At 53.3% G+C, this 21,206-nt stretch overlaps 3 non-coding genes across 3 annotated transcripts; all 3 read left to right on the plus strand.

Moving 5' to 3' along the window:
* The first annotated feature begins 9,558 nt into the window (after positions 1–9,558).
* TRNAS-UGA lies at positions 9,559–9,640 on the plus strand. The gene has a single exon. It is a non-coding gene; the product is annotated as a tRNA-Ser (tRNA).
* Positions 9,641–11,144: 1,504 nt separating this feature from the next.
* On the plus strand, positions 11,145–11,217 carry TRNAL-GAG. The gene has a single exon. It is a non-coding gene; the product is annotated as a tRNA-Leu (tRNA).
* Positions 11,218–13,151: 1,934 nt separating this feature from the next.
* On the plus strand, positions 13,152–13,224 carry TRNAR-UCU. The gene has a single exon. It is a non-coding gene; the product is annotated as a tRNA-Arg (tRNA).
* Positions 13,225–21,206: the final 7,982 nt, after the last annotated feature.

Here is a 21,206-nt window from a genome sequence, read left to right on the forward strand (position 1 = left end):
GCATTTAGGTGGGAGGCTGTGACAGCTACAGAGGCAGCAGTGGTAGAGACCCCAGGAAGGGAAGCGACAATGAAGCTGATTGGATGTGGAAGCTGTGGAATGTACCTTATCCTGGAACAGGTACCTGAAAAGAGCTTCATTTGTATGAAGTGCCACCTGATAAGGCTGATGGAAGGTCCAAGGTTCGGAGATGCAGGTGGAAACTCTGGTTGAGGTTTGAAGGGGATTTGAGCAGATGGCTGGGGGGAAGGAGAGAGGAGGCTGAAGGGAAAAGTGAAGACTCGCAGATACAAGCCGGACTGGAGAACTCTGAGGGGAGGCTGCTGGGTGAGGAAAGTGGCCCGTGGAAGCATGTGACTATGAGAACCAGGTGGAGGACAAGATCTGTGGATGAGGGGAAAGCAGTGGACATGTTATTCCTTGACTTTAGCAAAGCTTTTGATACAGTCTCCCACAGTATTCTTGCCAGCAAGTTAAAGAAGTATGGGCTGGATGAATGGACTATAAGGTGGCTAGAAAGCTGGCTAGATTGTCGGGCTCAACATGTGGTGATCAATGGCTCCATGTCTAGTTGGCAGCTGGTATCAAGCGGAGTGCCCCAGGGGTCGGTCCTGGGGCCGGTTTTGTTCAATCTCTTCATTAATGATCTGGAGGATGGCGTGGATTGCACCCTCAGCAAGTTTGAAGATGACACTAAGCTAGGAGGAGTGGTATATACACTGGAGGGTAGGGGTAGGATACAGAGTGACCTAGACAAATTGGAGGATTGGGCCAAAAGAAATCTGATGAGCTTCAACAAGGACAAGTGCAGAGTCCTGCACTTAGGACAGAATAATGCCATGCATTGATAGAGACTAGGGACCGAATGGCTAGACAGCAGTTCTGCAGAAAAGCACCTAGGGGTTAGAGTGGACAAGAAGCTGGATCTGAGTCAACAGTGTGAACCTTGTTGCCAAGGCTAATGGCATTTTGGGCTGTATAAGCAGGGGCATTGCCAGCAGATCGAGGGACGTGAACAAAGTGGAAAGAGTCCAGCGGAGGGCAAGAAAAATGATTAGGGGGCTGGAGCACATGACTTATGAGGAGAGTCTGAGGGAACTGGGATTGTTTAGTCTGCAGAAGAGAAGAATGAGGGGGGATTTGATAGCTGCTTTCAACTACCTGAAAGGGGGTTCCAAAGAGGATGGATCTAGACTGTTCTCAGTGGTAGCAGATGACAGAACAAGGAGCAATGGTCTCAAGTTGCAGTGGGGGAGGTTTAGGTTGGATATTAGGAAAAACTATTTCACTAGGAGGATGGTGAAGCACTGGAATGGGTTACCTAGGGAGGTGGTGGAATCTCCATCCTTAGAGGTTTTTAAGGCCCAGCTTGACAAAGCCCTGGCTGGGATGATTTAGTTGGGGTTGGTCCTACCTGAGCAGGGGGTTGGACTAGAAACCTAATGAGGACTCTTCCAACCCTAATCTTCTATGATTCTAAGTAGAAATTACCACATCCAATGTAGAAGTCAAACTCAAGCAGCTTAATGGGACTAAATCAGGGGGCCCAGATAATCTTCATCCAAGAATATGAAAGGAACTTGCGTATGAAATTGCAAGCCCAATAGCACGGAAAGGAAGGATGGTCCAGAGGTTATCGCACTCGACTAAGACTTGAGGGGTCTGAGTTTAAGTTCTGCCTTTGCGACCTTGAGCAAATCACTTAGGGCCAGATTTTTTAAAGGGATTTCAGTTCCTAATTCCCATTGAAATCAATTCAGGCCTCAGATCAGGAACAGGGGCTGTCTTACAGTCCTCTGCACAGAATAGCATCTTGACAACGGCTTCACTGTTGTGATGCACTTTTAACCTGTTTCTATGCACATTCCGAGGTGCGTCCCTGCTGCGGGGCCTGTGTACATTGCAGGTAACAGCGTGACCCCTCCCTACCACCTCAGAAGGCCCCTCCCATCAGTTTTGCAATTTGTACTTTTCCACAAGGAATAACACCAGCAGAAGATCCCCTGCATCAAACGATCGCTCTCAAGGAGAGCGGAACCCCCTTTCTCCCATCGAATTGGGACCAGGGCCAGATTGGTTAACCAAAAGGTCGGATCATCGCACGAATGGGAAAGTGCCAGGCTGCATCGCCATCTAGTGACCATAGGAGAGATTGCCCACTTCTGGACCTGTGTGCGCTGGTTGTTGGGTTCATATGGAGAACCGGAGAATTCTGGAATGTGTTTGCCCCAAAAGAAGCTATCGTGTCATACAGGAGGCCTGTGCTATGCAGGGGCTCAGATTAGATGCTCTAATGATCTCTTCTGGCCATCAAGTTGACTAATTTCTGAAAAACTGAGTGGCGCATTGGGAGCAGCGTCTGATGTTTTACTGTCTAGCCGGCTTGCTTCCTAGAATGAACACTCCTTGAGTGGGGTGATCCACAGGAAGTAGCACAAACCTCCAAAGTGCCTGGCCAGGGGCAGGACATTAGCACAGCAAGGGAGGGGTGGGGCAGTGACATCACAAAGGGCTTTTGCAGGACCTCAGGCTATTGGTCAAAGGTGGTGGGGAGGTGGTGACCTCACAGAGAGATGCTGACATCAGCCAGGCAGGACAGGGGCGAGGGGCCAGGGAAACCTCAGAGACTCCCGTGGCTTTGCTTCAGCAAGTCTCCTTCTCGAGGTGTTGATTTGAGGACTAAGAGAGTATCCGGGTTCACGTACGTGAGCGCCAGGAGGAACCTCTTTCGAGTTTTCTCCTTCCTTTTAGTGATTTTACTAGAAAACAGATGTCCCTGTTTAGAAGGTAAGAGCCTCCTCGAGGTTTGAAACCTGTTCAGTCTGATCCATCTGGTGACAGTTGAATTCTAGGCAAGGAAAACACGAGCTTAAGGAGGCAGAATTTTATTCCGCACCTGAGATTTTGTCCCTTAGAATCACTGGGGACATTAGGGTTTGTCCTTTTTGTTTCACCTTTTCCTTCGTTCCTCCCTCCCTCCCTCCCTCCTTTCTCTTTGTCTCTTGCTTCTTTTGTCCTTTCTCCTGTTCCCCTCCCAACACCAGGAGCGGTGTGTGTGTGTTTTGAGGGGGAGTGCTCGGCAGTGTTGAGATGAGTTCCTGTCTGCATCCTGTAAATCTTGCCCATACTGGTATTTCCCTGGCCTCTTCTTTTGTCATTCAGTGTTGAACGCATTCTAAGACAATATGCATTTCCTCACCTTTTGGGGGTGAAGCCAGACTTTAAGGTACCTGCTCCCCTACTTGGTGTAAACTTTGCTTGTGCCAATCAGAAACAGACACAAACAGGTTTTGGGCCCCATCCCCTATGACACTTCTATGATGTCATACTTGGTACTTTAGGCCTACCTGCCATGTGCAGGCAGGGAGAGGAGAAAGAAAAACGAATCCTGTGTACACCCGTAACCGAGCCTGATCACCTCGAAGCCTCTCTCTCAGCTCACGTGTTTCAAACAGAGCTTCTACGTTTGCCGGTCGTTATGCGTTGGTTTGTATTTGTAAGTATCAGTTATTATTAAATGCTGCATCTTTGTTTATAAATATTGTTAGTAGATATTTTAGTCATTGTGTGTTTTAAGTTTCATTAACTCTATTAGCTAATCATACGCTCCTCCCTTACCCCTTGTAATTATCCCCAATAAAACTTTAAATTGATTAATTTTAGTGTGTGTGTGTGTCTGCAGTTTGCATCGTGACCCATACTCTCCTTGCATCCCTTACCAATATAGTCTGTTGCCACGTGCAGCCTGGTAAATAACAGGCCTGCATTTTCTTTCGCCCCTGCGAGTCCGTGGCAATCTACAGGCAGCTCCCACTGTGGGAGGTCCACCCAAAAATGTGGGGCTGAAATAGTGCTCGGGCAGTGATCCCCACCGGTGACCTGGGCCATCCTTTGGGCTCTCTGGTGAGAACCCTCAGCCTCCCGTCCTCAGTCTCTACCCTGATTGGCTGAGCAGGGGGTTATTGACAGGGAGGAGACTCAGGTCCTTGTTCTTCTCTTTTAAAACCAAGTAAATAAGTCATAACCTGTTATATGTTTGACGAATTTTGCTGCTTCGCTGCATTAATGGTCTCTGAGCAGTTCATGATTCTCTCTAAAATTGTAGTTCTCAAATACTTGCTGAATAATTACTGTGCACTGTTGTTGATCTGGAGCTCATCTGAGAGCACTTTATTCAGTTCATTCAGTGTCTGAAATTCAAGATCTGATGGTTAGTTTGAAAATCAGGGCTCTTGGGTCCTATTCCCAACTCTGCCACTGGCCGGCTGTGTGACCTAAGACAAGTCAATTCTCCTTTCTCAGCCTTGGCTTCTCCCTCTTTCAAGTAAGGATAATAATGATCCGCTCCTACCTACCTCATGGTGGGTGGAGGATGCGGATCCATTGGAGACCATCACTAGGAGTAGTGCATAATATGAGGTGTCCTATCACGTTTACTCAGAGCAGATTAACACATAATAGAATAGCTGAAATAGTCTATTTCATTTGTATTCTTTTATTTTGAAATTGTTAAGAGTAGCAACTACTTAGCTCAGACTGAAGCATCTTATCTAATGTTTGAGATCTAAGTGTCTCTTCTTTGTGTGCGAGGAGACAATTTAACACACTGTGACAAACAAGAGATGCTTTTGTTTTGCAACAACATATTTTTGCAAAGAACTTTCATCCCACTTGTTATGATTTTGAGAAACAAACTGGTTTAGTCTGAATGGGTTTTTCTGACAGAAACGGTTTCAATGAAATTTCCCCACCATCTCTATTCCTGGGCTCTATCCCTGCCTCGGGGTGGTGGTGGGGTGTTTGTCTGTTAGAACAGGAGTCAGGACCGGTGGCTTCTCTTTCTGGCTCTGCCACCACCTTCCTGGGTAGGTCACTTCCCTTCTCTGTACCTCAGGCTCCTCCCCGTCTGCCCAATGTTAACAGGGACAATTCTCGAACTCTGGGCAGTTTTGAGCCTGAGTGAGATAAGGGGTGTTAAAGCCCTCTGTGAAGGAGAAAGGGGAGTTTCACAGAGTTTAGCACCAAGGAATTCTAAAGTTTGCTAAAATGTCTAGTCTGCGGAAACAAGATATGGTCGGGGCCAAAGTTTTTAACCACTGCCTTTTTTAAAGCCCATTCAGGTATGTGATTCCCTGTCTTTTAGGTACCTGGGGTTCTTTGCCAGCAGGAGAGCAGAGGTTCCTGCCTCCATTTTTGTGGCCTTAACTAAACAGGTGTTGTGCCCCAGTTCTCGTCTGAGATCCCTGGGGAAAAAAATCCTCCCATCCATGAACAAGACAGGTCCTATCTTTAAAATGGGAACAAAGAGACCCCTGGGACTTACAGACTAGCTAGCCTCTCTTCCATGGCTGGGGAGATACTGGAATACATTCTTAAACAATCACTTTGTTAGCAGCACCTACAGGATACTTTGGTTCTTAGGACTAGTGAGAATGGATTTGTCAAGAACAAATCATTCCAAACCAATCCTCTTTCCTTCTTTGGCAGGGTTCCGGGCCTAGTGGAGGTGGGTAAACAGTATATGGGATCTATCTCGGTGTTACTGAGGCTTTTGACACAGTCCCGTAGGACATTCTCACAAGCAAACGAGGGAAATGCGGTCTAGATGCAATCAGTGCCATGTGGGTGCAGAGCTGGTTGAAAGCCCAGACTCCAAGAGCCCTTCTCCATGTCTGGCTGTCCAACGGAGAGGGTGCACCTAGTGGGTCCTGCAGGGATCAGTCCGGGGTCCAGTGCTATTCAATATTTTCATTACTGATTTGGAAAATGGAGTGGTGAGCATGCTTCTAAAATTGGCAAATGACACCAAGCACTTTAGAGCACAGGACTGGAATTCCAAACACCCTTAACAAATTGGAGAATTGGTCTTCTTGAGCCAAACTCCATGGCTGGGCCCCTCTCTCTAGACTGGGCTGAAGTGAAACCCCAGAGCCAAACCCTCCCGCTCCTGGGCAGTGCGCTCCGACCTTGAATGGTCAGATGCTGCTTAGCACTGTCAGAGCAGCTTTGGCTGGGGGATTCTCCCAGCACTTTCCAATAGCGGGAAAGTATTAAATCCCCATTTGCCTGCTGGAGACAGAGCCCTAGAGTGGGGAGCAACTTGCCCAACGTCCCATAGGAAAAGGAAAACAACCAGCAGTGGAACCAATAGGAGACCCAGCAATGGAACCCAGGAGTCCTGACTCCCAATCCCCTGGCCCGGTCACTCCAGCAGAGCACACTCCCTCTCAAAGGCAGGGGGAGTGGCCATGAGGGCCTGCTTGTAATTGCCAGCTGTGGGAGGGAGTGTGCAGCAATAGTTAGCGAAGGGGCCTGGAAAGGAGGACTGCTGGGTCCCATCCCTACTTCTGACACTTGGTGTGACCCTGAGCCAGCAGCTTCCCCTCCCCAGGCCTGTTTCTCATCAGTGGGGTTGGGGTCGCAGTCCCGACAGCCCAGGGGGGTTGGGAGGCTCCAGGAAGGTGTGTAAAGTGCTGGGATGTCAGGATCCCGGAGCGCTGTCACCCCCGCACTAGGGTGATGTTCTGCACCCCCTGCTGCTGGCCAAGTTTCTCCGTCCCTGGCAATAAGACAGACTCTTGTTTTCCCACCAGCCGATCGCCCAGTATCATCACCCTGCCTGCTGGCTGGGCAGGGTAACTCCTCAGGTCACCCCGCCCCCCCTCCAGCCTGCCTTGGGCTTGGAGAGTGAGGAGAAGGGCGAGGGATGACACTGAACATCCTCCATCCATCGCTCCGTCACCAGAGCAAGTGAGTGGCATTAGGGTTCCTCGGTGGTGTCCCCTGTCTGTCTGGCGAGAGGCAGAAAGAGGGGGAGAGAATCTCTCCCAAAGGAGATTGGATTTGCAAACAGCCCCCAGGAGCCCCTCACTCTCAGACCAGGGAGGGGCTTCTCCAGAGCCGTCTCCAGTGTGTTTGGCAAGGTCCCAGCAATAGGGCTCCCAGCCCTTCCCTTGTGGGAGACTGTTCCCCAGGCCGAGTCTCTGAGCTGGGCCAGACCCGGGGAGCTGCTGAGCATGGAAATCAATGGGAACCGAGGAGGCCCTGGCCTTGCTATGCTGATGGACTTTGAAGGGGGGAATGGTTTCCCCAGAGAAGTCCGGACTCCTGGGTTCTGTTCCTTCTCTAGCCTGGGCGGGGAGTGGGAGGGGGAGTGTGAGTGTGTCCTGGGCTGGCAGGAGGGAGCTGCTTCTCCAAAGTGACCGATGGTCTTTGTGACTGACCCCAGTGCTCAAAAAGGACGAAATTCCCCGGTTCTTGCAGCCCCAGGGATGACGAGGGAGAGCGTTGAGGGGGAGCAGATCATGCAATGAACTCCTGCCACTGTGTGTAGCCTGCACTCCCTGCACCCCTGTGGGGGGAGGAGGAGCTGCTCTGGCTGGGGCCGGGATGGGGAGGGACCAAACAGGCTGGTTAGTGAGAGGCTGCCTTGACCCCGGACTCACGCCTGCTCCCCGCTCGGTTCCAGGATGGCCGGGCTCTGCCGGTGGCCCCAGAGCCTGAGGGAAGCAGCTGCCATCTTCCCCAGGAGCAGAGCGGCCCCTCCGTCCCCGCTGGCGGGGAAGGAGCTCCCGGCCGGGCCAGGAGGTGGAAGTGCCCAGCCTTCTGGAAGAGGAAACCTGCTCCCGGTGCAGGCGCCGAGGTGGGAGAGGCACCGGCCAGGCCAAAATGGAGCTGGGCCAGGATGCGGCTGGGCAGGCAGGACCCAGCCCAGGAGCAGAACCGGGCAGGGTGGCTCCGGGGCTTGTTGTGTGAGCAGCAGCGGCCCCAGGAGCCCAGCCCCGATTTCCAGCAGGAGGCATCGCCCAGCCCGGTCAGTGGGGACCTTCCAGCCTCCCCAGGGCAGGAGGTGGAGGATCCTCTCCCAGCCCCAGCAGCTCGGCCCGCTCCCCATGGGACAGCAGCAGCGCCTGGGACTCGGACAGCAGCGAGGCCGACGGACGCTTCTGCTTTGTTCCAGGTGAGGAGCCAGGCTGGGCTCAGGGAGGGGTGAGGAGGGGGCTGTGAACACCCCAGGCCCAGGCCCTGGAGCAGTGCTATGGGGGGGGTCCCCAGCTCAGGTGTCTGGCCTGAGCCACTGAACCCCACTGACACTAGATGCTGCCACTTTAATCCTCGGTGCTCCATTGGGCAGGGGGTGGGAGGCACCTTCCAGGGAGTCCAGGACAGTCGGGGGGGGGGGTCTCTTTGCTATGGACTCCTGAAGGAGTTGGGGGCTGACGACACTGAGGCTACTTGGAATCAAATACATTTGAGATACAAGTACAGAGCCCATATTCATAACTTCAAATACAGAAATGGTGCCCACATCCAGCCAGCGTCATTATCACCAGCCAATCATAACCTTGTCCTAGACACCTCACACGCCAACCTTTGCACAGTATTTGCTGCACACATATAACAGTGGTGGCAACAATGATCTCTACGGTCCCAGTTCCTATTAATAACGTCACAGCAGGCTATAGAGAAGTGGGAGGGAGGCGTCTTCCAGCCAGCGTGTATCCTCCGTTTCTCCCTTGCCGCTTGGGCTGAGGTGGGAAGGGAGCGAAACGTGCCCGGCTGAAGGTTTTGCACTCGGCCTTGAGGATTAAGCCCGACCCCCCGGCATGGTTAGGTCGGGGTTGTCCTGGGCTCTGTGGGGGGAGGGCTCAGCCGGGAGAAGGGGCAGACGAGGGGATTTTGTCTCTGATAGATAAGGGCTTTGTCAGCGGGAAGCTGTAGGTCACATGCTGGGGGTGACAGTGGGGTTTGAGCTGGGGCAGCAGCCGGGGAGCAATGTGTGTGTGTGTGGGGGGGGGTTCACTTAGTAAAAATGAACCTGCCAAGCCACTCCCTCTGCTGGAGCAAAAGCCTCTCATTTATCTCCTCAACTCCCCTCCATGTAAACCTCCACCCCTCCCCTGGTGCTGAGAGACCCCCTCACTCGCATGGAGATTTGTAATTGTTCTAACTCTTCCTTGGCCTTGTCCAAATAGTTTTCCCAGAAAAATGACCAAGGACATTTCAAATGAGAGAAACAAAACAAACCAGAGAAACCCCCACCACACCCAATTTGGGGCTGAATTTTTCTACTGAAATTTGGAGATAATAAAACTCATCCCTCTGTTGGCCAGAAACCAAAGCTAGACCTCCCCCGCTGTAGCTGTGACTTCTGCCACCGAACTACCCATGCGCTGACTGCTCTTGTGAGACATTTCTCTGCACAATACTGCTGCTATTCCAGTTACTGACTCCAGGAAACATTTTCCTTAGCCTGGCTCCATGTGTCACTGGTTTCTATAGCAAAGATCAGTCCCTGGCCCTGTGGTCCAGACATCCTCATTCACATCAAGCTTCCAGTTCAGAATCATTTCCCATTCCCGCTCTGTGGGAGGGAAGACTTTTAAACGCGCTCTCTGTGTGACTGCACATGGCTAAGCAAAGAGAACAACCCCCCAATCCCCCCTGTGCTTTGGGAGCCAGGTTTGCGGTGGGAATTCTGTAGTTCAGATGACTTCACGCCTGGGCATTGGGATTATTTACCAGTTTCTTTGGCATTGGGGCACTTTTGTGCTCATAGCTGTGATGGCCGAGTGGTTAAGGCGTTGGAGTTGAAATCCACTAGGGTTCCCCTGCGCAGGTTCAAATCCTGCTCACAGCGAGGCCTGTGTTTTAGCCAGTCCCTCACCCGGGGAATACCTCTGTACAACCCCCTGAGACACTCTCAATTCTCTCCCCACCCCAAGTAAATCCTGTTCTGCTCCTTCCATAGAGATCCCTGGGACACCCCCTCACACTGTGTCCCTGAGGGGTCAGGCAAACTCTCAGTGCCTGAAGCCTCTGCCACTCACCTGGTGCCCCATAGATGAGCCATAGCCCTGGTTCTGCTCCTCTCTCTAGGGTGCGAAAGGAGCCAAGTCAGCAACTCCATGGGAGCTACGGGGCTGCAGAACCAACAGAGGAAAAATAGGTGCTCAGGGCCCACTGGCAGCCAGCTCCCCCCTCCCCCCCACTACAGGCCTTGCCGACAAGCTCCTCCTCTTCCCCTTCAGCACCTGCCAGTGATCAGCTGTTCAGTGGGGTGCAGGAGGCGCTGGGCGGGGAGAGGGAGGAGCAAGAGACAGGGAGAGGTGGGGGAGGGAGAGGAATGGGGCAGGAGGGGACGAGGGTGGGAGCTTGGGGAAGGGGTGGAGTGGGGGCAGGGCCTTGGAAGGAAGGGGAGGAGTTGTTGCGGGTGGCCCTGATGGGAAGCACCGACTATCACAGTGACAATACAACTGACCAGCCTTGCGGGGGAGGCTGAGGGAGATCCGCACTCACCAGGTCTCTTCTCTCCCCCACGGTGAGCCAGACACTGCTCTCTCCTGCCTCTCACTCTAGCAGCTGGACGCCAAGGAGCCATTTCCCCACAGGAAGTGCACTGAGTGCCCCTGTGGTGCTGGGGGGCTGGCGCTGCTGCTGCCTGTGGGGCTGGCAGGGGGGCTGATGTCTGCACAGACTCTCAGCTGCCAGGCCGGAGGGGGCACTTGGGACCTTACCAGACTGGCTCAGTGCAGATGGGGGGTTGACAGAGCAATACAGACGCTCTCCAGAGCACGGAGCAGCAGCCGCCCATGCAGCCAGGCAATGAGCATTTCACAGGGCCTGGAGCCGCGGGGGAGGCGGCAGCTGCTGTTCCAGCTCCTCGGGGACAGGCCCTGTCAGACAACAGCCACTTCTTACTCCCCACAGCTAAGGGCGCCGGGTTCCTCCGGTGGGGGTGTGGAGCAGCCATTCGTTTTCCTGTTCGCACTCCTCTGCGGTGTGAAAATCGGGGAGGGGAGGCAGAAGCCCCACTTCCCTCCCAAAATGACGCCCAGTGGGGGAAGCCAGGACAACAGGGTGGGGCGGCGAGTGGTGGCCAGACTCTCACCGCCAGGGTCTAGTCTAGCTCAGGGTCCAGGTCAACTTCCTCCCCGTACCACTGGCCCCCAGTCCCCTTCCACCACCAGGTCAACCCGGGCACTAGGGCAGGAACGGGGTGAGGCAGCAAGTCAAGCTGAGCAAGGCTGGCAAAAGCGAGTCTTGTCTTCATGGGCCGCTCACAATGACGTCCTTTTTGTGTGTAACTGCTGCAAAAACCTCCCAGACAGAGAGGCAACAGGCCAAAATGCTTACATGCAGTTATCAAAGTAGCTCAGTTGGGAGAGCGTTAAACTGAGGATCTAAAGGTCCCTGGTTCAATCTCAGGCTTTGGCAGGTCCTTTCATCCCTCTTTGTGTGGTGGTGGCTTGTTCTCTGGGAGCACAGTGGTGTCTGCACCCAAGATGAGCAGGGCTGTCCTAGAGGATTTAGGGGGTATGGAACAAAGCAATTTTGGGGGCCCCTTCCATTAAAAAAATGTTGCAATGCTGTAGTCTCATGGGGCCCCTGTGGGGCCTGGGACAAATTGCCCTGCTTGCCTCCCCTGTGGGTGGCACTGACGGTGAGTCTCTGATCTTGGGCTCTGCAGTAGGAAAACATAGAATGGGCTTCTGCCCCTAGTTGGCCCACCTGACCTTTACCAAGGACAGATGGGAGCTGTCTTTCCCAACATGGCAGGAAGAGAGTGAGGCAGGATGACCCTCAGGAATGGTGCCAGAGGGCTGCTGGGCAGTGACAGGCAGGGACTGGGGGTGAAAACTCCTCTGTGCAGCTGAGCGAAGGCAGTACCAGGGAAGGGGCATCTGTAAAAGTGGCCCTGTGGAAGGTGGAAGGGATTTGGGGGCCCAGGAGGAGGCGCTTGATGTTCAGTGCCTTGGAGCAGCTGGACTTGGCCATGGTGGGTGTTCAGGAAATGCACGTTCATGACTTTAGGGTAGATCAATGGGCAGAGGGTGATTGGAGGAAGGGCCTCCTGGCCAGGGAAGAATGATGGGGCTGGAGTACAGTCACTTTCGCGGTGCGAGTACAGAAGGTGGGGGAGCTTAGACCAGCGAGGGCATTACTGGTGGGCTTTGTGCTCTGTGGCACTGGTTACTGCTATATTAGTGTGTATGGTCCCCAGTTAAGGCATGAGAGGGAAGATCAAAGGCTCCCTTCCTCTGGACTGCATGATGTTTGTTGTTGGGGGGGGGGGTTAATTGTGTCAGCCAGCCTGAGCACCGCTGGTCCCGTTTTCCCAACCGTCAGAGGAAACATTTTTACAATGAGCACTACCTGGTGCAGGTCTGTAGTGAGGTCGGCTTAGAGGAGCTCACTCCAGCCACAGAGGGGGTTCACCTTTCTGCGGGGACAGACCAGGAGTCGCATTGACCGGATTTAGGGTTAGCTTTTGTGTCTTTAGCATGTTGCTTCTCAGATTCTTTCTTGGCCTGACTTGTTACACTTTGACAATTAACAGGCCAGAGTTTGTGCACCTTCCTATTATCCTCACTAGGATCTGATTTCCAAATTTTGAGGAATGACTTTTTGCCTCTAACAGCCTCCAGTACTCGGCCGTTTACCTAGAGTGGCGTTCTGCTGGTCGTCCCATTGTCGTTTCTGATTTAGGGCAAACGTTTCATCTGAGCCTCTAATTGCAGCGTTTTTAAACGCTCTGCATGCTGCTTGCAGGCACCTAACACTTATGACAGCAGCTCCTTTTAATTCCCACCTAACCATCTGTACTTATGCCGATAGGTTGACTTTAGGTCTTTAACTTTGAGCGGTAGCTGAGAAGATGGTAAATTGGGCAGAAACCCATTCGACAAACCTCTTCATTTCCTTGTTATTTCCTGACTTCTTCATTCATCCCCTTTTCCTTTTTTCCTGGGTGAGGCGGCGGCCTGCCAGGGAGCTCCCCGGCACCTCTGGCTGCCTGGGCTGAAGGCAAGAGGTAGGCCTGGGCGTGGCGAGGGCCTCCTGTCCCGGAATGAGGCTGCAGTGCTTCCTGGTCCCCTTTTCCCACCCACACCGGCAGACGGCTGCTGCGGGAGAACACGAGGGAGGCTCTCAGGACGCCAGACAGTGCTGTGTGGCTGTCAGGGGAAAGAGCCTTCTTCTCTAAAGATGGCTGGCAGAAAGGTGGTGCTCAGCTCTATAAACGACCTCCCCAGTAGCCTCGCTGCCAGGGGATGCAGACATTTCTGTAAGGTGCAGAAAGAGGTTATTTGGCTTCCAAGTTAATATGAGAAATATGCATTTAGGAGATTGAATTTCCATTCTTTTACAGGGCCCCAGTGGCCTAATGGACAAGGCAATGGCTTTCTAAGTCAGAGATTGTGGGTTCAAGTCCCATCTGGGGTGAAAAACTGCCTCTATATTGCAAGGAAGCCTTGGCCTTATTTTCACCAAGGAAGCTGGGAGATGTTTGAACACAAAATATTGGATCTTTGGAAAATGTCCCAGAAATGGCATCTTGACAAATGCTTTCTAAACCCCTCGGTAGCAAACAGTTAATACTAGTGTTTGTCTGAGACTAGAGGGAAGGGGAGTGTTTACTCTGACACCTCAGTGAGTGAAACAGATGGAAAGAGCAAGGCCGTCCTGAAAGAGAAGGGATCTGTCTGGAGACAAAGCAGCCCCTGAGAATGAGCAAGGGTGTGAAAAGAAGAGGTTGAAATGTGTGTTAGATGTTAGTTAGTGTTAGAGGGTTTATCCCTTCACCCTCCCATTACAGGGTCCTTCTTGCGTACACACAGAGCAGCAATGCCCAAAGTCCCAAGGTGCAAACAATTAGATGTTTATTGGATTGAACTTCCAGCAAGCAACGATTCCAGTTTCCTTCCTCGGTGTCCCCATCCCAGCCCTGATGCCACAGAGCCTTGCCTGTGTCCCTGTTCCCATTCTCCCCCTTAGCAAGACATAGGACATATGGTGACACATTTCCTGATAGGGCCAGGCATCAAGGTGGAAGGTGTTGATATTCCATTTGTCCCACTGCCCCGTGCGTAGTGCAGTGCCCTGCACCTTCTCTCGTACGGGTGGGCCACACCCGTTCCAATTAGTGTTCCAGACTTCCCACTATAGTGGGCCTGGGAAGGTTGGGTCCAGGTTGTCTAGTACAGGGGGGAGGGGCTTACTCCATTACTTCTCGGTTATTTCCATAGGCAACGTAACACAAGTATACTTAGCAATACACCAGCCGCTGTAATAATCCACAGCAACACCGAGAGACCTGAGCACTGCCGCATGGTCCAACATCCCGGCCACCACCGAAACACCTCCTCTCCTCCTTCGACGGGGTCAAGCTCTTAACATGTCCAGTTGCTGGCAGTTGCAACACGCTGCCGCTGCAGGTTTTTGTGCTTTTGTCCATATCATAAGTCCATTGAATGTCCACAGAGAAATGGGTTATTGTCCAAACCAACTTAACCACGTGGTGTGGAATCAGGCTGTATGCGCTGGTTCGATTATTCACAGCAGTAAGAGTCACAGATCTATCTGTGCACCAAAGCCCAGAGAGCAGTGTGTAGTGTGGAATTTGGTTAGGGGCTGGTGTAATTGTGCCCCCAGTAATATGTACATTTCCAGCAAAACACCTCATACACAGTACACCCAATTGTCCACCCCTTGCCACGGGCCATTGGGTGTGCTCCTCCACGGCCATCAGGGAGGGGCACATTCAAACATCTTCTCTGGATTTACACCATTTTACACACCCCTCCATTGATTCCCAGCGAGCAAATCCCCTTCTCATTATTCCCATAGGGCTTGTGGGGCCACCTTAGCTGCCGATTCACTTCCAGATACCACGGTAGCTATTACACAGGTGCTGGCCTCCTAGTCGAGCATTTTGAATTTCCATACACATCTTCCCCCAGGTCAGCCTTTTGAAGCCACCCCCACCCATGTCATGAGGTTTTCTGTTCCTTGAATCACAACAATGCTAACAACATGACAAACAACACAAAACATAGATTCATGGTATTATGGGTTAGTCTTTTGCTGGCACCAGTTTGCTTCTAGAGTGTCTGAAAAACAAAAGAAACAATTTCCACACACTCCCCCCGGTGGGGACAGATTAGTGCTTAATAATAATAATACCACTTCCTTTTACAAATTTCCTTGCTAATTGCAGGAAAAACAGAAGAATTACCTCCAGGCTGTCCTTATTTTGTTCTATAGTCAGGTAGTGAATTACCCCACTCGCTGGTCATTTATGAAAGTCATGAGGTGGTGTGCCTCAGTTTCCCCTCTTGTACAACAGACCAGTTTGCAATAGTTTCTCTGCTGTACCAAGCTTTAAGTTTATCCTCAGGTAACAGCTGAGAGACAGCTTTAGATTTAGCTTTAGCACTGTACATACACACACACACACTCCTTAAGATTAACCTGTCCCCCTTATTTTCAGGCTTGACTTGTTTTTTCACCTCCCTTTCCTGGAGGGCCACAGTCTGAGTCTTCCAGTAGCTTCTTTGCTGACCAGATGTATTTATTATTTGCAACTCCTTTGTGCTGCCACTGATGGGCAGTTGTCTCCTTCCCCCATCAGCTAGGTCATTTGCATTCACACCAGCTTTCGGGGTTGCTTTTCGATCCAAAGCCATCAGCAGCTCAGAGACACAATCAACTTCCACCGGAGTTCTGATTACTTTCCACTTTCATCTTCTGCTTCAAAGCACACAGATCTGAAAAAAACCCCACAACCTATTGTGGCTCCCTTTGGAGCCCTAATAGGGTTTGAATTAAGTACCATGTTTTGTTTGCATTTCTTTTACCCCTTCTTCAATATACACTGCACACGTCCTGGGAAAACGCACATTCCTTCCATAGTTTAACCTTCATGACATTATGTTACAAACCATAAGTCTCACTTTAGGTTTTTAAAACCTTACACAATTACACACAACATTTTGTTTTGTCTAACATCCCTTGCACTGCAATAATTTTTTTTTACACAACTGTACCCCGATTACACGTCCATCTTGTACAACCAGAGACAGCCAGGGGCAGGCAAGTTAAGTGCCAATAGAAACCTCGGACATTCCTTTAGTGATTTTGCTTACATTACCCAGGAGTCAAATCATTTTGATGAGATTATCTCTCCACCTGCTGCCTGCAGCCGTCCCCTATAGACCATTTCTGTGGGCAAAGGGCCAATTTCCCCTCAGAATGTCTATAAAGGCTTCTTGGGACAAAACACAGTGGTGGTAGCAGCCACTTTACCTGACCCTCTTGTATAATTTAACTACTAAGCTTCCATCCAACGTGAGTGCACAGAGCTGCACATACAGTTACATTTATATAACTGGGTTTTATTATTTATCCAAAAACTGCCTTCTTGTAACACCACAACTGTTGCCTTTTGCTATTTCCACAACTCACAAATGTTTACTTTCCTCCAAACTCTGTATTATTAATTTTTGCAAAACCCTGGGTGGCTGCGCTGCAGTGCTGGGGTGACTCTGTAGGGGGAGAAGCTGCTGTGGAGCAATGTAGAGCAGGTGCAGGAAGGAGCCGGGGTCACTATTCACACTGTGAACTGCAAATTTCCAAATTTGGGAATGGCCAAGAACAATTCTAGGGGAAGGTGAATGCAGAGCAGTGACACTGGAGGTGCCCAGACCTCCAACGGGGCAGTGTGGAAATTAATAATGGGAAGATCATTTGCGAAATTAGTCATCACTGACAAGATTTGTCTCTTCTTATTTCATGTTATGGTGTTAGTTAGCGGAATCAGGATATATTTTACTATGTTAATTAAACACTTAATTTTATTTAACTAAGCCAAAAACTTAGTGTCACTTATTTTTTTCTCTGTCCTAGTAAGAATTAAATGAATGTTGTGACTTTCTGGAAAGTGCAGCAAGATTAAATGTGGGGAATTCAGTCTCTGTGTTTATGAGCTGATGTTTTCCTCTCACAGGTCAGTGCCTGCATTGAAATACCAAGAGGGATCTAAGGGCTGGTGTAGGCTGGGCACAGGGGTGTTCGCAGAAGGGGCGGGGCCTCAGGTGGAAGGGGCGGGGCAGGGCGTTAGTCTCCCCCAGCTGGCGGTTCACGCCCTGCCCATGGTGTTGCAATGACAGAGGCTGCCCAGGCTGCACTTGTAGCGAGGTTCCCCCACTCGGTGGTCGCGCAGAGGCTGCAGGAGACAGGCAGGGGGCAGCAGGGGAAGTGCCGACACAGGAGCTCTCAGCAGCAGGGTGACGGACAATGCCGTGGAGCGGCAGCGACGCAGAGTGAACAGGGCAAACCGAGAGCCGGTTGAAGGAGTGTCAGCAGCAGAAGCTGAGGTTTCTCTTGATGCCTTCCCCTCCCTCCCCCACCCCTGGGGCGTTGCTGCCCAAGGGGAGTGGGGGTTGGGGGAGGAGAGTGGAGGGGTCTGTTAAAGGAACATTGGATTGGCCTGTCACACCGCAAGGTGAGAAACTGAGGCACAGCACTGCCCAGCGTACTCTGGGGTGGGAGGTTGCTGATGAGCGTAGATTTGAATGTGGTTGTGGGGTTTTCCCAAACTCAGGCTTGATTCTCTTTCCCTTTCAATAGAAGTTCTCATTGGCTCTCTGCCCTCGCAGAGCTGGGGAGTGGGGGCGTGTTGCCTTTTCCCCAGGCAGCAGGGTGACACCTGCCTGGTGAGTGAGGGTCGGTTTGGGTGACCCCCACTCAGGGCAGGCTGAGGGCAGGTCTCTGCCCTTTACTCAGCCCAGGAGGAGTTTTTTTGCACTAACATCCCAAGTGTGCAAGTCCGTCCCCGCAGAGCTGCCCCAGAGGGTGACCTTGAAGCAACTGTGGAAAACGGGACGGGGGGGGTAATAGGCTCCTATATAAGAAAAAGTCCAGCCAAACCGGCCTGTCCCTTTAAACATGGGACATCTGGTCACCCTGGAGCAGCCCCACACTCCTGCTCCCCGGCTGGTGCGTTTGTCTGAGGGCTGCAGGGTCTTCACACCCTCAATGTCTGTTGGGAAATCCTGGGTCCATCCGCAGCAGCTGGGAGCTCTGGGGTCCACTCGTAGGAGCTGCAGGGTCCATACGCAGTGGGGTGGGGCTGTGGGGGCTCCCTGGCCACCCATGGCTGCTGGGAGCTCCAGGGTCTGCCTGTGGGAGCTGTGGGGAGATGAGGGGTTTGGGGTGGAGGAGGGGGCTCCAGGCTGCAGGGTGGGGCTGAGGGATTCAGAGTGCAGGAGGGGGCTGTGGGTTGAGGCAGGGGGTTGGGGTCCAGGATGGGGTGATGGCTCTGGGGTGGGAGCAGGGATGATGGGTTCAGGTGTGGGAGGAAGCTCTGGGCTGGGGCAGGAGGTTGAAGTGCAGGGGGGTGAGGGCTCTGGGGTGCAAGAGGGGGCTCTGGGCTGGGGGGGTTCAGGGCTGGGGCAGAGGGGTGAGGGCTCTGGGGTGCAAGAGTCGGCTCTGGTCTGGGGGGGTGCAGGGCTGGGGCAGGGGGTGAGGGCTCTGGGGTGCAAGAGGGGGCTCTGGGCTGGGGGGGTTCAGGGCTCGGGCAGGCGCTCATCTCTAAGGGTTGCAAGAGGGGGCTCTGGGCTGGGGGGGTTCAGGGCTGGGGCAGGGGGGTGAGGGCTCTGGGGTGCAAGCGGGGGCTCTGGGGTGGGGGGTTCAGGGCTGGGGCAGGGGGTGAGGGCTCTGGGGTGCAAGAGGGGGCTCTGGGCTGGGGGGGTTCAGGGCTGGGGCAGAGGGGTGAGGGCTCTGGGGTGCAAGAGGGGGCTCTGGGCTGGGGGGGTTCAGGGATGGGGCACGGGGGGCCGGGAGCTGGGGTGCAAGAGGGGGCTCTGGGGTGGGGGGGTTCAGGGCTGGGGCAGGGGGTGAGGGCGGGGGGGTTCAAGGGGGGGCTCTGGGCTGGGGGGGTTCAGGGCTGGGGAAGGGGTGTGAGGGCTCTGGGGTGCAAGAGGGGGCTCTGGGCTGGGGGGGTTCAGGGCTGGGGCAGAGGGGTGAGGGCTCTGGGGTGCAAGAGGGGGCTCTGGGCTGGGGGGGTTCAGGGCTGGGACAGAGGGGTTAGGGCTCTGGGGTGCAAGAGGGGGCTCTGGGCTGGGGGGGTTCAGGGCTGGGGCAGGGGGGTGAGGGCTCTGGGGTGCAAGAGGGGGCTCTGGGTTTGGGGGGGTTCAGGGCTGGGGCAGGGGGGTGAGGGCTCTGGGGTGCAAGAGGGGGCTCTGGGTTTGGGGGGTTCAGGGCTGGGGCAGGGGGTTGGGGTGCAGACTTATCTCGGGCGGCTCCTGGTCAGCAGTGCAGCAGGGGGGACCTACTGGCCACTTCCAGGGCGCAGCGCGGTGCCCTAGGACACGTAGGGACCAGCCTGCCTGAGCCCCGCAGCACCGCTGACCGGACTTTATAACCCAGTCACCCCACTGGGAGCTCCAGGGTCCCCCTGTCACATGTGGTGGCTGGGAGCTCTGGGATCCACCCACAGCAGCTGGGAGCTGTGGGGTCCATCCATGGTGGCATGGGCCTGTGGGAGCCCCTTCCGACACTGGTGGCTGATAGCTGTGAGGCCCCCACCGGCCGACAGCTCTAGTCTTGCTGCCTCAGGGCTGAGGCGGAAAATGTCACTGAGATCTCTGAAAGTCACAAATTCTGTGACCCCCTTTATATAATCTTAGCCTTAATCGTTGTTGACTGTCTCTCTCAATCTAGTGGTCTGCTCTAGCGCAGATGGGACAGGGAAGACAGAAGCTCACCCCCCAGCACAGGTTTGGGCAGAAATGGCTCTTGGGCTATTTGCTGAGCATGCAGAGGACTTGTCCAGGCCGGTGGAGCAGCTCAGCCAGATGAGGAGCTGGAAGAAGGAGACCTGAGCAGCCTGGACATCCCACTTTTTCTCCACAGCCACTGCCTGTCAGCAGGATTCCTCCTCCTCCTCCTCAGTGAGACCAAATCTAAGCACCTGGATAGCTGGTCTGTCCGCTGCACCCCAATCCCTCATGCCTGAGCCTCCCTGCCAAAGCCCTGCACCTGGCTCCAGAGAATTGTCTCACATCTCGCTGGGAACTCGACTTCTTGTGCCCAGAGAGTCTCGGCCCCACTCAGTAGAGGACCTGAGAAACACAGTGTCTGCCTCTTCCAAATAAGTGCTTGGAAAGGTTTTGTTCATGTAGCCTAATGGATAAGGCATCTGACTTCGGATCAGGCGATTGAGGGTTCGAGTCCCGTTGTGCTTGTGCAGTTTTACCGTTGTGCTGAACGTCCTGCTCCCTTCAGGGCTGGAACCTCTTCTTGGCTGCTCAGGCCAATGCTCTGGCTTCAGCTAGAGCCCCGGGAAGGAGTTGGGGTTTGGGTGTCACAAAGGCTGGGGCATGAGCCCCAGGTGCTTCCAGTCTCGCCTTTGCCCTTCCTGACTTGCCAAAGAAACTGGGCGGCTGCCCGGGCTAGTGTGTGCGCCTGTCCCTGTGCTGGAGGGTACTTGCTACACAGCGTCTTTGGAGCCTGGCTGTTTCTCTGCTTCTCACCAGCTGGGGAAAAGCCTCTTGGGGTAAAATCTCCTGCCCCATTGCAAAAATGAGCACCGTGAGTGGGACCAGTCAGAGGCCCCTCCATGGGGGCTGGCCCTGCTTTCCTACCGTCTTGTGATGTTGGCGGAAGAGCATCAGCAGCTGGCTGTGGGTGGTTTTCAGTGGGGGTTCTGCATGGCAGGGAGCAGGCTGGCCGGGTGTCTCTGTGGCTGCTGCTGGCCACACATAGGCATGGTTCTCCCCTCCTCTTACCCTACCCTTGGTTGCTCTGTGGCTTTTAAGCCTTCCCTTGGAGCTGTCAGCACCAGCCGCCTCTGTCCTAGGTGCCCAGAGGAGGAGAGGTGTGCTGGGCTCCAGCCTGGGACTCTGCCTCCCTCCTGCCTAGCCCTGACTATGAAACCTGGCCCTGACACTCCTTTCTTCAAGCGCCATGTGGGCAAGAGGAAAAGTGTGGTAGAAAGCACAAGGGCCAAACTTGTGGGCATCAGAAATCCCAAACACCCAGTCAAACCACAGCCACTTCTAGACCCCATTCCAACCAAAGACCTGGCTCCAGTGGGTATGAGTCACTCAGCACAAGGTAAACAACTCATTCTTATACAGCTGGAGACAGGAAAGCACTTGGTTATCCAGGGCTTTACCACAAGGTCCCACTGAGATTTGAACTCAGATTCCAACATGCCAAGCATTACACCATGGGACCAGCTTGTGCTAGTTTCTCTGAACATTGGTGACTCTATCATAGAATACCAGGGTTGGAAGGGACCTCAGGAAGTATCTAGTCCAACCCCCTGCTCAAAGCAGGGCCAAGCCACAGACAGATTTTTATCCCAGATCCCTAAATGGCTCTCTCAGGGACTGAGCTCACACACCTGGGTTTAGCAGGCC

The sequence above is a fragment of the Mauremys mutica genome, chromosome 6 (genome assembly GCF_020497125.1).
Source record: "Mauremys mutica isolate MM-2020 ecotype Southern chromosome 6, ASM2049712v1, whole genome shotgun sequence".
NCBI lineage: Eukaryota > Metazoa > Chordata > Testudines > Geoemydidae > Mauremys > Mauremys mutica.